The 12,728-nt window shown below is 52.4% G+C and overlaps 1 long non-coding RNA gene across 1 annotated transcript in view; it reads left to right on the top strand.

The window, feature by feature from the left end:
• The window catches only part of LOC114814196, a 93,660-nt gene extending 81,615 nt beyond the window's left edge, over positions 1 to 12,045 (top strand). Inside the window, exon 3 of the long non-coding RNA XR_003761944.1 lies at positions 11,780 to 12,045. This is a non-coding gene — a long non-coding RNA (uncharacterized LOC114814196). The remainder of the gene's footprint in view (positions 1 to 11,779) is intronic.
• Positions 12,046 to 12,728: the final 683 nt, after the last annotated feature.

Here is a 12,728-nt window from a genome sequence, read left to right as displayed (position 1 = left end):
ACTGTTCTAAGCGCCGGGGGAGATACGGGGAATCGGGTGGTCCCACGTGAGGCTCGCGGTTAATCCCCATTTTCCAGATGAGGGAACGGAGGCATAGAGAAGTGAAGTGACTCGCCCACGGTCACCCAGCTGACAGGTGGCAGAGGCGGGATTCGAACCCGTGACCTCCGACTCCCAAGCCCGGGCTCTTTCCACTGAGCCGCGCCGCTTCCCACTCTAATTCCACTCCTGCCCCTCGTGCGCTGGGTGGGCAGATCTCTGTGCCTCAGTTTCCTCAACTATAAAAGGGGGGGTAAATCCTACTCCCTCCCACCTAGACTTCGAGCGCCATGCGGGACAGGGACTGTGTCCTACGTGCCACATAGTAAGTGCTTAATGAATATAATTATAATAATTGTTCGCAAGAAGACATCTGTAGCAGACGGGCCAGGATGGCTCCCCGCTACTAGGAAAGGAGCTGCGGAAGCTTCGAGAAGGTGTAACCTCGTTCTGGGCAAGGAACACATCTTCCAACTCTGTCGTACTCTCCCAAGCGCTTAACACAGCGCTCCACACACAAGAAGTGCTCAGTAAATACGACCGATCTTAGAGGAGGTGAGGATGAAAGGCGGAGACCATTTCTGTGGGGGCCCGGAGCGGTCGGGATAGTTAATTCCTCACCGGTCTGTTGAGGTTATACGGCAAACTCCATCTGTGGCAACATCCGTGACCTCTGAGGAAAATTATGGACACGTGGGAAGCGGCATGGCCTAGTGGATAAAGCGCGGGGTTGGAGCCGGGGGACCCGGGTTCTAATCCCGGCTCTGTCACTTGCCTGCCGTGTGAAGCTGGGCGAGTCACTTAACTCCTCTGTACCTCAGTTTCCTCACCTGCAAAATGGGGATTCAACACTTGTTCTCTCACCTACTTGACTGCGAATCCCATGTGGAGCAGGGACCGTATCTGGTTGGATGAACCCGTGGGGCCTGGGAGTCAGAAGGACCTGGGTTCCAGTTCTGGCTCCACCGCCCGTCTGCCGTCTGCCCGTGGCCAAGTCACTTCCCTTCTCTAGGCCTCGGTTACTTTATCTGTAAAATGGGGATCAAGACTGTGAGTCCCATGTGGGAAAGGGACTGTGTCCAACCCGATTACCTCGTATCTATCCCAGCGCTTAGAACGGTGCCTGACACACAGTAAGGGCTTAACGAGTACCATAATGACAATCATAACACCTGCCCCAGCGCTCCCAACAGTGCTTGACACACTGTAAGCACTTAAATGCCACAAAAAGTACGCATTCCCAGTTTACAGGTAAGGAAATGGAAGCCCAGAGAGGTTCGTGATTTGGTCGAGGTCACCCAGCAGACCAGAGGCAGATCCGGGACTCGGACCCAGACCTTCCGCCTCCCCGCTCCATCCACCGGCCCTCAGACCCCGCTGCCCTCTCGGGACCCTCGGCACATTGGATTCCTTTGTCAGTAAGCTGCGTTCGGTGCCCTGGGTTTCAGGTTCGCTAATCCAGCAGTGAAGTCCGAGTGGTCTTTATCCGGGCAAACCGAAGGGACCCTTTCTAGACTGGAAACTCATTGCGGGCAGGGAACGTGTCTGCCAAGTCTGTTACATTGTATTCATTCGCTCGGTTGGATTTATTGAGCACTTACTGTGGGCAGAGCACTGTACTAAACCCTTGAGAGAGCACAATACCAAAATAATAATAATAATAATGTTGGTATTTGTTAAGCGCTTACTATGTGCAGACCACTGTTCTAAGCGCTGGGGTAGACACAGGGGAATCAGGTCGTCCCACGTGGGGCTCACGGTCTTCATCCCCATTTTACAGATGAGGGAACTGAGGCCCAGAGAAGTGAAGTGACTTGCCCACAGTCACACGGCTGAAAAGTGTCGAACAATGACCTCTGACTCCAAAGCCCGTGCTCTTTCCACTGAGCCACGCTGCTTTCCTGCCCACAGTGAGTTTACACTCTAGAAGATAAGCTTATTGTACTCTCCCAAGTGCTTAGCATAGCGCTCTGCGCACGGAAGAGCTCAATAAAATACGATCGACTGACCAAAACACCTTGGTCTCCCGGTGTTTCCTCCTAATTACCTCTGGAAGAAAGACAGAGGCTGAGGAAATCAAACTCAGATCTCTTAAGCTAAAATCTCTCGAACTCTCAGAGCAGCGTGGCTTAGTGGCTAGACCACGGGCCCGGGAGCCAGAAAGAAGGTCATGGGTTCTAATCCCGGCTCTGCCACGTCTGCTGTGTGACCTCGGGCGAGTCACTTTACACTTCTGGGCCCCAGTTACTTCATCTGCAAAATGGCGATTGAGACCGTGAGCCATAATTATAGTAATGATAATAACGTTGGTATTTGTTAAGGGCGCACTGTGTTCAGAGCACTGTTCTAAGCGCTGGGGGAGATACAGAGGAATGAGGTCGTCCCACGTGAGGCTCCCAGTCTTCACCCCCCTTTTACAGGTGAGGGAACTGAGGCCCAGAGAAGTGAAGTGACTCGCCCACAGTCACACAGCTGACAAGTGGAAGAGCTGAGATTCGAACCTGTGACCTCTGACTCCCAAGCCCGGGCTCTTTCCACTGAGCCACGCTGCTTCTCTACCTTCGTGGGAGAGGGACTGTGTCCAACCAATTTACTTGTAATAATAATGATGATGGCATCTGTTAAGCGCTTACTCTGTGCCAACCACTGTTCTAAGCGCTGGGGGTAGATACAAGGTAACACTTAGTACGGTGCTCGGGCACAGAATCAGCGCTTAACAAATAGCGCAATTATTATTAAGCTCCTTGCGGGCCGGGGACGTGTCTGTTCTGTGGCGGCCTCCCAAGCGCTCCGTACAGTTCTCTGCGCTCGGTAAGCGCTTAGTAGGTATGACCGACTCTGGGTCTTGGGCCCTTTCAGCCACCACTAGCTGCTGCTGGCGGCCACGCTCGGGTCACGTCAGTCACCTTGAGTCCATATGTCGGCCTTGCTCTGGCAGGACGGCCGCGTCCGCCTTCCGGCCTTATTTATTAGCACTAACGAGGTTCACGGGGCAGGGCCCTCGGGCCTCAGACGGAAGGTTTACGCCTACTAAGGGAGTCCAGGGGAAAGCAATTAACACTTACGGGTTTTCTGGAGTTGAGCGGATGGGAACCAGCTGAGAATTCAAAGGATGCCTGAGCTGCCCAAGTCCGGTTGGGTGGGGGAATGACATTTTTGGAGACTTCTCCCCCTCTGCGGGGAAGGGAAAGATCACTCTCTGTGGATTTCTCAAACGGCACCGGCATGGCCCCGTCCTGGGGCTTGGCCCGGTTTGGACCGAAAGCGTCAACCCGGGCCTGGGAGTCAGAGGACCCTTTTTCTTTTCTTTTGATGGGGTTTGTTAAGCCCTTTCTGTGTGTCAGACACCGTACTGAGCGCCGGGGTAGAGACAAGCTGTTCGGGTCGGACACGGTCCCCGTTAGCCGGGGGGCTCCCAGCTTTAATTCCCATTTTACGGCTGAGGTGACTGAGGCCCAGCGAAGCGACTTGTTCGAGGGGTCACACGGCTGACACGCGGCGGGGCTGGGACTAGAACCCACGTCCTTCCGGCTCCCACTATCCACCAGGCCACGCCCGGAGAGCGGAGTAGCTATTCCAGATCTCGAGGATCTTACGGCCTAATACTGATGATGATAATTACGGTGTCGGTTGAGCACTTACTATGAGCCAGACGCTGTCCTAGGCGCCGGGGTAGATACAACCGGAGCGGTTGGACCCGGTCCCTGTCCCACTTGGGGCTCGCGTTCTCGATCCCCATTTTACAGATGAGGTAACTGAGGCGCAGAGAGGTGAAACGACTTGCTCAAGATCACACGGCAGTTAAGTAGAGGAGCCGGGATTAGAACCCGGGTCCTGACTCCCAGGCCCGCGCTCTATCCGTTAGGCCACGCCGCTTCTATGCCTTCAGATCTGTACCCTTTGGCAACTTGATATGAACCCCGTCCTCAGTTCCGAGCACATGGCTCGGGGAAGAGAACCCGGGCTTGGGAGTCAGAGGTCATGGGTTCTAATCCCGGCTCCGCCATTTGTCAGCTGTGTGACTTCTCTGTGCCTCAGTTCCCTCATCTGTAAAATGGGAATGAAGACTGTGAGCCCCATGAGGGACAACCTGATCCCCTTGAATCCCCCCCAGCGCTTAGAACAGTGCTTTGCACGTAGTAAGCGCTTAACAAATACCGACATTATTATTATTATATCTGCAATTTATTTGTATTAATAGCTGTCTCTCCCTCCTAGAATGTTCGTCACTGTGGGCGGGGAATGTGACTGCCAACCGTGTTGAATCGTACTCTCCCAAGCGCTTAGTACAGTGTTCTAAGCAAGCGCTCGATAAATACCATCGGTCAATTTATCGATCTGGTATTCTCCCGATTTTTCCCTTTGCCCTTTCAGGGTTTCAGCAGGACTCTTCCAGCAGAGCAATCCCCGTGCACAGTGATTTCTGTCCTCAGTCAATCAATCAACCGATGGTATTTATTGAGTGACTGCTGTGTGCAGAGCACCGTACTAAGTGCTTGGGAGAGTACGATATAACAGAATTTGCAGACACACGCCCTGCCCACAGCGAGCTCGGGGCTTTCCTTAAGAAAAATGGCCTGAAAGAGCTGACTGGGAGTGAGCGTTTCGCCGTCCGGGGAGCCTCTTCGGAGAAGCAGCGTGGCTCGGCGGAAAGAGCCCGGGCTTCGGAGTCAGAGGTCATGAGTTCGACTCCCGGCTCCGCCCCTTGTCGGCTGTGTGACTGTGGGCGAGTCGCTTCACTTCTCTGGGCCTCAGTTCCCTCATCGGTAAAATGGGGATGAAAAGTGCGTGAGCCCCACGTGGGACGACCCGATGACCCCGTATCTCCCCCGGCGCTTAGGACAGTGCTCGGCACCTAGTAAGCGCTTAACAAATACCGACATGATCAGCTCTGTTTTATCAACCCCAACTTCCTCATAGACCTGTGGGAGTGGAAAGACCTCGGGTCTGGGAGTCCGAGACCCTGGGTTCTAATGCCGGCTCTATCCCTTATCTGCTGTGTGATCCTAGGCAAGTCGCTTCATCAGTCAGTCAACGGTATTTACTGAGCGCTTCCTGGGGGCAGAGCACTGCGCTAAGCACTCCCTCTAGACTGTAAACTCGCTGCACACAGCAAGCGCTCAGTAAATACGATAGACACTTTCCCTTTCAGTATTCAATCAGCTCTGTTCTGTTGTACTCTCCCAAGCGCTTAGGACAGCGCTCTGCACGCAGTGTGCCCTCAATAAAATCGACTGACTGGGGGCGAAGGGTTACTTCTCTGGGCCTCACTCCACTCATCTGTAAAATGGGGATTCGATTCCCGTTCTCCTGCCCCCTATCCCGTGAGCCCAGTGGGAGACGGGGACGGGGCCCATCCTGATTATCTAGTAAAGACCGTAAGCTGGTCGTGGGCAGGGAATGTAACCCTTTACTGTTGTGCCGTACTCTCCCAAGCGCTCAGTACAGTCCTCTGCAAGAGTAAGCGCTCGATAAATACGATTGAAGGAATGACTCCACCCCAGCGCTTAGTACGGTGCTTGGCACGTAGTAAAAACTTGCTAAATGCCTGGAAAGTCCACGATCCTGAATATGTCCCCCGCAAACCTGCACCGGGGTCCGTCCACTCCAGCTCCAGCTGGCCTTCGGGGGTTACCTCACCCTACCCCCGAAGTGGGACCTACTGAGGGCTCACCTCCTCCGAGAGGCCCTCCCTTCCCTTTTCCCTCTGCTCCTTCTGCTCTTTCCCCCTTCCCCTCCCCTCAGCTAAGCCCCCTCCCCGACCCTTTCCCTCTGCTCCTCCCCCTCTCCCTTCCCCTCCCCTCAGCACTGTGCTCATTTGTCTATATTTTAATTCCCCTATTTATTTTGTTAACGAGGTGTCCATCCCCTTCATTCAATTTATCGTGATTCCGTTGTCTTGTTTTTGTCCGTCTGCCTCCCCCGATTAGACCGCGAGCCCGTCACTGGGCGGGGATTGTCTCTATCTGTTGCCGGATCGCCCATTCCTAGCTCTTAGTACAGTGCTCTGCACGTAGTAAGCGCTCAGTAAATACTATCGAATGAATGAATGACAACTGAAATCATTCCCGTGCGTGTCCTGTGAAGTAGTTTGGGCAGGTAACGCCACCTCCCCAGCATTACCTTCCGTCGACATGGGATCCGACCGCGTTCGGTTTCCCCGGGAGAAAAGATGCCGAGCGGGTTTTCGTTCTCTTTGAAGCTTGGCTATTTGCACTCCAAAGAAGTTAGAACCTTCAAATAGCACCAAGCTCAATAGGCTTTAAGCCCAATATTTTTCTTTAAGAAAGAGGAACGTGGTTTTCAGGCCTACGCTTAGGGAATTCATAAAACAATTCTCTCAGCATTTCTGTTATCATCACCATCTCTCTCCCCGCCCGTAGACTCCGAAACGTATTTGCCGTGGGTGAGGTGCGGGTATTTCGGGTAGGTAAATGAAACTCGACGCTCGGAAGTGACACCCGGGTTTGATCTGTTGTTTTATAATGAACGAATGGCTCGGGCTCCACTCTGGCCCGTTGGGCTAGGCGGGGACGCAGCGGGTGTTCAGTGCATATTTTATGATGCCGGAGACTAAATTCACTTAATGGGATGATTCGATTTGCATTTTGTTCAGTATTAAAACGGAGAGACCGCACTGGTGGTTTTACTCCCTCAGACGGCTCAGATTTCCCCGTGTCAGAGGGAATGCTTAAACCCAGCACGAACGGCTCTGCTTGGATCCCGCGGATCGTAACGCCGGGATGGAAATTTCCAGCGGACAACGGGCAAACTACAAAACCAAACAGAAAGGGTCGAACCAGGGCTCGATCCTGCGAGAATAATGCCGTTCATTCTGGCGGAAAGCTTGGCCTAGCGGACAGAGCGCGGGCCCCGGGGTCAGAGGATGCGGGTTCCGATCCCCCTCGTCTACTGAGTGACCCTGGGCTTCGCTTCACTTCTCTGTCCTCAGTTACTCCACCTGTAAAGTGGGGATTAAGACCGAGCCCCGTGTGGGACGTGGACCGTGTCCAACACGATTCGCTTGTATCTACCCCGGTGCTTAGTACAGTGTCTGGCACACGGTCAGCATTTAACTGTCATTAAAAAAAAAAAAAATCAGTACTGGAAGCCATAAAAGTATCTGCTCAAGCATAAAGGACAGGGAGATTAACTGGGAACATTTAGCCGCTCATTCTGTAGCACTTAATTGCATGATTCAGACTTTCCCTGCCTTCCTTCCTTTGTCCAGAGCTCCAATTTTAGCTAAAAAAAGGGTGGAATTCTCGACTTCTAGTAAATTCTAATTCTTCTTTCGATAAGTGCTTACAATATGCTAAACCCTGGGGTAGATACAAAACAATCCGATCGGACACAGTCCCTGTCCCAGATGAGGTTCACGATTTAATAGGAGAGCCGGGATCTTATCCTATTTTTAACCATGGAGGAAACCGAGGTCCGGAAAGGTTACCTGTTTTGCCTGAGGTCCCGCTAGAATCCTGGTCCCTCCACTCTCAGTTTCACGGTCTTTCCACTAGGCCCTGCTTAATAATAATAATAATAATAAAACAATAATGGCATTTGTTAAGCGCTTACTATGTGCCGAGCGCTGTTCTAAGCGCCGAGGGGGTATACGAGGTAATCGGGTTGTCCACATGGGACTCCCAGTCTTCGTCCCCATTTTAAAGATGAGGTGACTGAGGCACAGAGAAGTGAAGTAACTTGCCCAAAGTCACACAGCCGACAAGCGGCGGAGCCGGGATTCGAACCCGTGAGCTCTGACTCTCAAGCCCGGGCTCTTTCCGCTGAGCCACGCCGCTTAACCAACTGCCTGCCTTATTTACGGAGAAAAAACGGTCTGGCGGAGAATTAGTCGCGTATGCTTGGTACTCTAGGGGTGACCCACGCAGTTCAAGTCCCGTTAACCAACGGAATGTGAACTTCAGTAACACAGCAAGGCCTGGTGGACTCCCGTGGGACTGGGAGTCAGAGGATCTGGGTTCTAATCCCAGCTCTGCCACTTGCCTGCTGTGCGACCTTGAGCCAGTCACTTCTCTGTGCTTCAGGTGCCTCATCTGTAAAATGGGGATTAAATACCTGTCCGACTTTTTGCTTAGAGTGGGAGCCCCGTATGGGAGAGCAACTGGGCCCAACTGGATTGTCTTGTGGCTACCCCAGTGCTTAGGACAGTGTTTGACAGGTAATAACTGCTGGAAATGTGTCTATCAGCTGTGTGGTAATATACTCTCCCAAGCACTTAGTAAAGTGCTCTGCACAAAATTAAATGCTCAAGAATGAACACTGACCGATTGACCGTGATTGGGAGATGGGAGTCAGAAGGCACAGGGTTCTAATCCTGACTCTGCCACTCGTCTGCCTTGTGACCTTGGGCAAATCACTTCACTTCTCCGCTCCTCAGTTCCCTCATCTGTAAAAAAAATAATAATAATGTTGGTATTTGTTAAGCGCTTACTATGTGTAGAACGCTGTTCTAAGCGCTGGGGGAGGTACAGGGTAATCAAGTTGTCCCACGTGAGGCTCCCGGTCTTAACCCCCATTTTACAGACGAGGTAAGTGAGGCACAGAGAAGTCAAGGGACTTGCCCACAGTCGCACAGCCGACAAGTGGCGGAGCCGGGATTCAAACCCGTGACCTCCGACTCCCAAGCCCGGGCTCTTTCCGCCGAGCCGCGCTGCTCCTCTAAAAAGAGGTGAAAGACTGGGAGCCTCATGTGGGACGTGGCCCGTGTCCAACCTGATGAGCTCGTATCTACCCCGGCGCTCAGTAAAGTGCTTAGCCCATGGTAAGCGCTTAGTAATTGCCATAAAAAAGGACTTCCCCAAATGCTCAGCACAGTGCTCTGCACACAGTAAGTGCTCGCTAAATACCACTAGATACTTGACAAGGTAGAGCAGGATGGAGGTCATTAGACCGCAACCCTGGTCTTCCCTAGACCCGACGAGAGACCCGACGGTCTCCCCGGAATTCCTAGGGATCAGTTTCGGGGGCAGATGTTGAGGCCGCTGGGTGGAAGGGGAGAATATCGCATTTGAAACTGGAAGCTCGTTGCGGGCGGGGAATGTATCTATCAAGCTTTTTTGTACCGTACTCTCCCAACCGAGCACTTAAGGAAGTGCTCTGCACGTGGTAGGCGCCATCGATCGACTGATGGATGATGGGTTCATCCCAACAGTTGAATGCGGGGAGAATTTTGCTGCCAATGGGATGTCAGTTGGAGGTGACTCTTTGTAGGGGTGGTTTGGCCGTGAAAAGAGGAGTTCAAAGAGCTCTGGAACACATCACGAAGAGAGGTGATAAGATCCCCAGTCAGAAAATGTCCTTAATGGAATTTAATTGCCTCATTACCGAGTTCCGAAATTCATCCTCTCTTTCTTCTCCTTCCTAATTATTTTGTGTCTTGTCCTTCGGAATCACCCCCCGATCATCACCCAGCTGTAGCGGAGGATAATCCGTCTTGATTCGACGTTTGACCCTAAGGGACTCCTCCCGCGGCTGGCTCGTCACACCCGAAGTGCGCCCTTCTCAGAGGAATCCTGACCGCTCCCCCCCAAGACTGAAAGCTGGTTGAGGGCAGGGAACGTGTAAGAGAAGCAGCGTGGCTCAGTGGAAAGAGCACGGGCTTGGGAGTCAGAGGTCGTGAGTTTGACTCCCGGCTCTGCCGCCTGTCAGCTGTGTGACCGTGGGCGAGTCGCTTCACTTCTCTGGGCCTCAGTGACCTCGTCTGTAAAATGGGGATTAACTGTGAGCCTCACGTGGGACGGCCTGATTACCCAGTATCTAACCCGGGGCTTAGAACGGTGCTCGGCACATAGTAAGCGCTTAACAAATACCACCATTATTATTATTATTATCTTAATTCAGTAGCTCCCTACGAATCTGTCGCCCATCCTCCTCCCACCTATTTCTTTCAATCGGGGGCCCTGTGTCACCTGCCTATTTTCTCCAGTGCTTTGCTCACGGTGGCCACTTGACGTTCTTACCATAGGAAACCGTGTTGTCTAGTGGGAAGAGCGTGGGCCCGGGAAGTCAGGGGACCTGGGTTTCAGTTGCGGCTCCGCCTCTTTCTCGTCGGGCGGCGGGGCTCGTGTTCGATTTGAGGCAGGGGAGCGGCTGAGAGAATGCCTAATTTTTCAGAGAAACATATGAGTATCGCAGCTGGAGGGGCTTTTTGACACAGGGGAGGAGCGGAGATCAGGACTCTTTGGAATCGAAACCATCTGAGGAGAAATGTGGCTAAAGAGGTAGCGGGGCCTAGCGGATAGAGCCCGGGCCTGGGAGTCGGAAGGACCCGGGTTCTAATTCCGGCTCCGCCACTCCTCTGCTGTGTGACCTTGGACGAGTCGCTTCATGTCTCTGGGCCTCAGTTCCCTCGTCTATCAAATGGGGATTAAGACTGTGAGCCCCATGTGGGATAGGGACTGCATCAACCCGACTGGCCCGTATCCGTCTCCGGGCTTAGTACAGTGTCTGGCGCATAGTAAGCACTTAAACGTCCCGGTTCACATTTTTACGAGAAAAATTCTGACAGGAAGTTCCGGCTGCTGAGCGAGACCTCCTGTCAGAGGCCTCCAGACAAACGCTAATTGGTCTGGGATGGCCAACGACCCCTTTGTTTACTCCTGCTGGAATCCACTTAGCCCTGAAAAGTTTTGGCTCGTACCTCTCAAGCCGAGGCTACTCATCAGCACCCCGTCGTCTTCATTTTCTCGGAATCCGGGGAGAGCTACTCGTAAGAAAGCTCTCTCGCTCTACATCGAACAAGCCTGCTTGGGTTTGGGGAGGAGAGGAGACGGAGGGAGAAGAAATAGAGCTCACCAGTGGTATCCATGAGAAGCGGCGTGGCTCAGTGGAAAGAGCCCGGGCTTTGGAGTCAGAGGTCACGGGTTCGAACGCCGGCCCCGCCACTTGTCAGCTGTGTGACTGTGGGCGAGTCACTTGACTTCTCTGGGCCTCAGTTACCTCATCTGTAAAATGGGGGTTCAGACTGTGAGCCTCACGTGGGGCAACCCGATTACCCTGTATCTACGCCAGCGCTTAGAACAGTGTAAGAGTGTGACAGTGTAACAGTGCACAGAGTAAGCGCTTAACAAATACCACCATTATTATTGTATTATTTACTGAGCGCTTGCCGTGGGCAGAGCGCTGTACTGAGCGATGGGGAGAGTGCACTACAAGAGACACGGTTCCCTGCTTAGTGCAGTTAACACTGACACCGCAAGATCTCACTGTCCTTGAGGCAAGAATTCCCTCTGCCCTCTTGCCTCACGAATTTCAGTCAGTTCACTTCAGCATTTTCCCATTGTTTTTTTTTTTTTTTTTTTCCCTCTTCCGCTGCTTTCTCACCGGTGATTTCCAGAAACGCACCCTATCCCATTCCGTCTCTGCCTCGCTCCTCTCACCCACCAGGCCCTCTTTCTCAAATTAGCCAGATAATCGTCCCCGCGACCCTCTTCGTTAGAGACCACGAGGGCTCCCATGGCCAGAGGATCTTCGGGTCAGCCAGTAATAATAATGATCGTAATTCAGATTAGAAAAATACGACGGTTCTGAGATTCGGTTCTTATGTCAGTCCTCTGGACGCAAGCCGACTGTGGGCAGGGTAGGTGCCTACCAACTCTGCTATACCGTACGCTCCCGAGCGCTTAGTACGCTACTCTTTGCAAGCAGTAAACGATTGATCGCGGGCCACTGATGGTTCTGGAAGTCCCGAAATGCCATTTCATTTTTTTTTTTTTTAAAGACCGAACAGGTTTCCCATTGAAATGGGATATTTTCCATCGGGAGGCCCCAGCCATATGTCACCGAGAGGACAACGCTCTCAACGCTCCACTGTATCGAACCGAGGTTTATACCCAGAGACAGCTGAGAGGATCGTTGGATAAGGCGCAATCCCCCTACGTCCGGACAGAAAGCACACATCCGTTCTCCCCACCGTGCGGAAGAGGAGCAGCTGAGAGATCTTTATAAATGATACTCTCCGTAGTCCAGTTGTTGGCTCGGGTAGTCTGACCGTTCCCCTACCTGTCAAAAAAAAAAAAAGATAATTTAATTTTCGGAAGCTTCATTCCTTCAGTTCTTAATCCAGAAACCCCTGAGTGATGGGATGGGAACCTGTGTAGCTCACACCGGGGTGGCTGGGGGTTGCGTTGCCGGGTTGATGGTCTTAGGGAAGCAGCGTGGCTCAGTGGAAAGAGCCCGGGCTTGGGAGTCAGAGGTCATGAGTTCGAATCCCAGCTCTGCCACTTGTCAGCTGAGTGACCGTGGGCAAGTCACTTCACTTCTCTGTGCCTCAGTGCCCTCATCCTTAAAATGAGGATGAAGACCGTGAGCCTCACGTAGGACAACCTGATTACCCTGTATCTACCCCAGCGCCTAGAACAGTGCTCTGCACATAGTAAGCGCTTAAATACCGAAATTAAACATTAGAGGGAATGGTTCCGTTTACGGTTGTAGCGTACTCTCCCAAGTGCTTAGTACAGTGCTTTGCACACTGTTTGTGCTCAATCGATATAATTGAATTGAGTAGAGTAGCTGCTCTCTTCTCAGCAGCGGAGCAAAGATTTTTCACTCATAAATTCGTCACGGGTAAGGAATGTGTCTGCTAATTCTGTGCTAAGGTTCACTCCCAAGCGCTTAGTGCGGTGCTCTGTACATAGTAAGCACTCGATAAATATGATCGAATGATTGAC

This window comes from Ornithorhynchus anatinus, chromosome 9 (assembly GCF_004115215.2).
Source record: "Ornithorhynchus anatinus isolate Pmale09 chromosome 9, mOrnAna1.pri.v4, whole genome shotgun sequence".
Lineage (NCBI taxonomy): Eukaryota > Metazoa > Chordata > Mammalia > Monotremata > Ornithorhynchidae > Ornithorhynchus > Ornithorhynchus anatinus.
The sequence above is the reverse complement of the archived record's forward strand: the minus strand, read 5'-3'. Positions and strand labels throughout refer to the sequence as shown.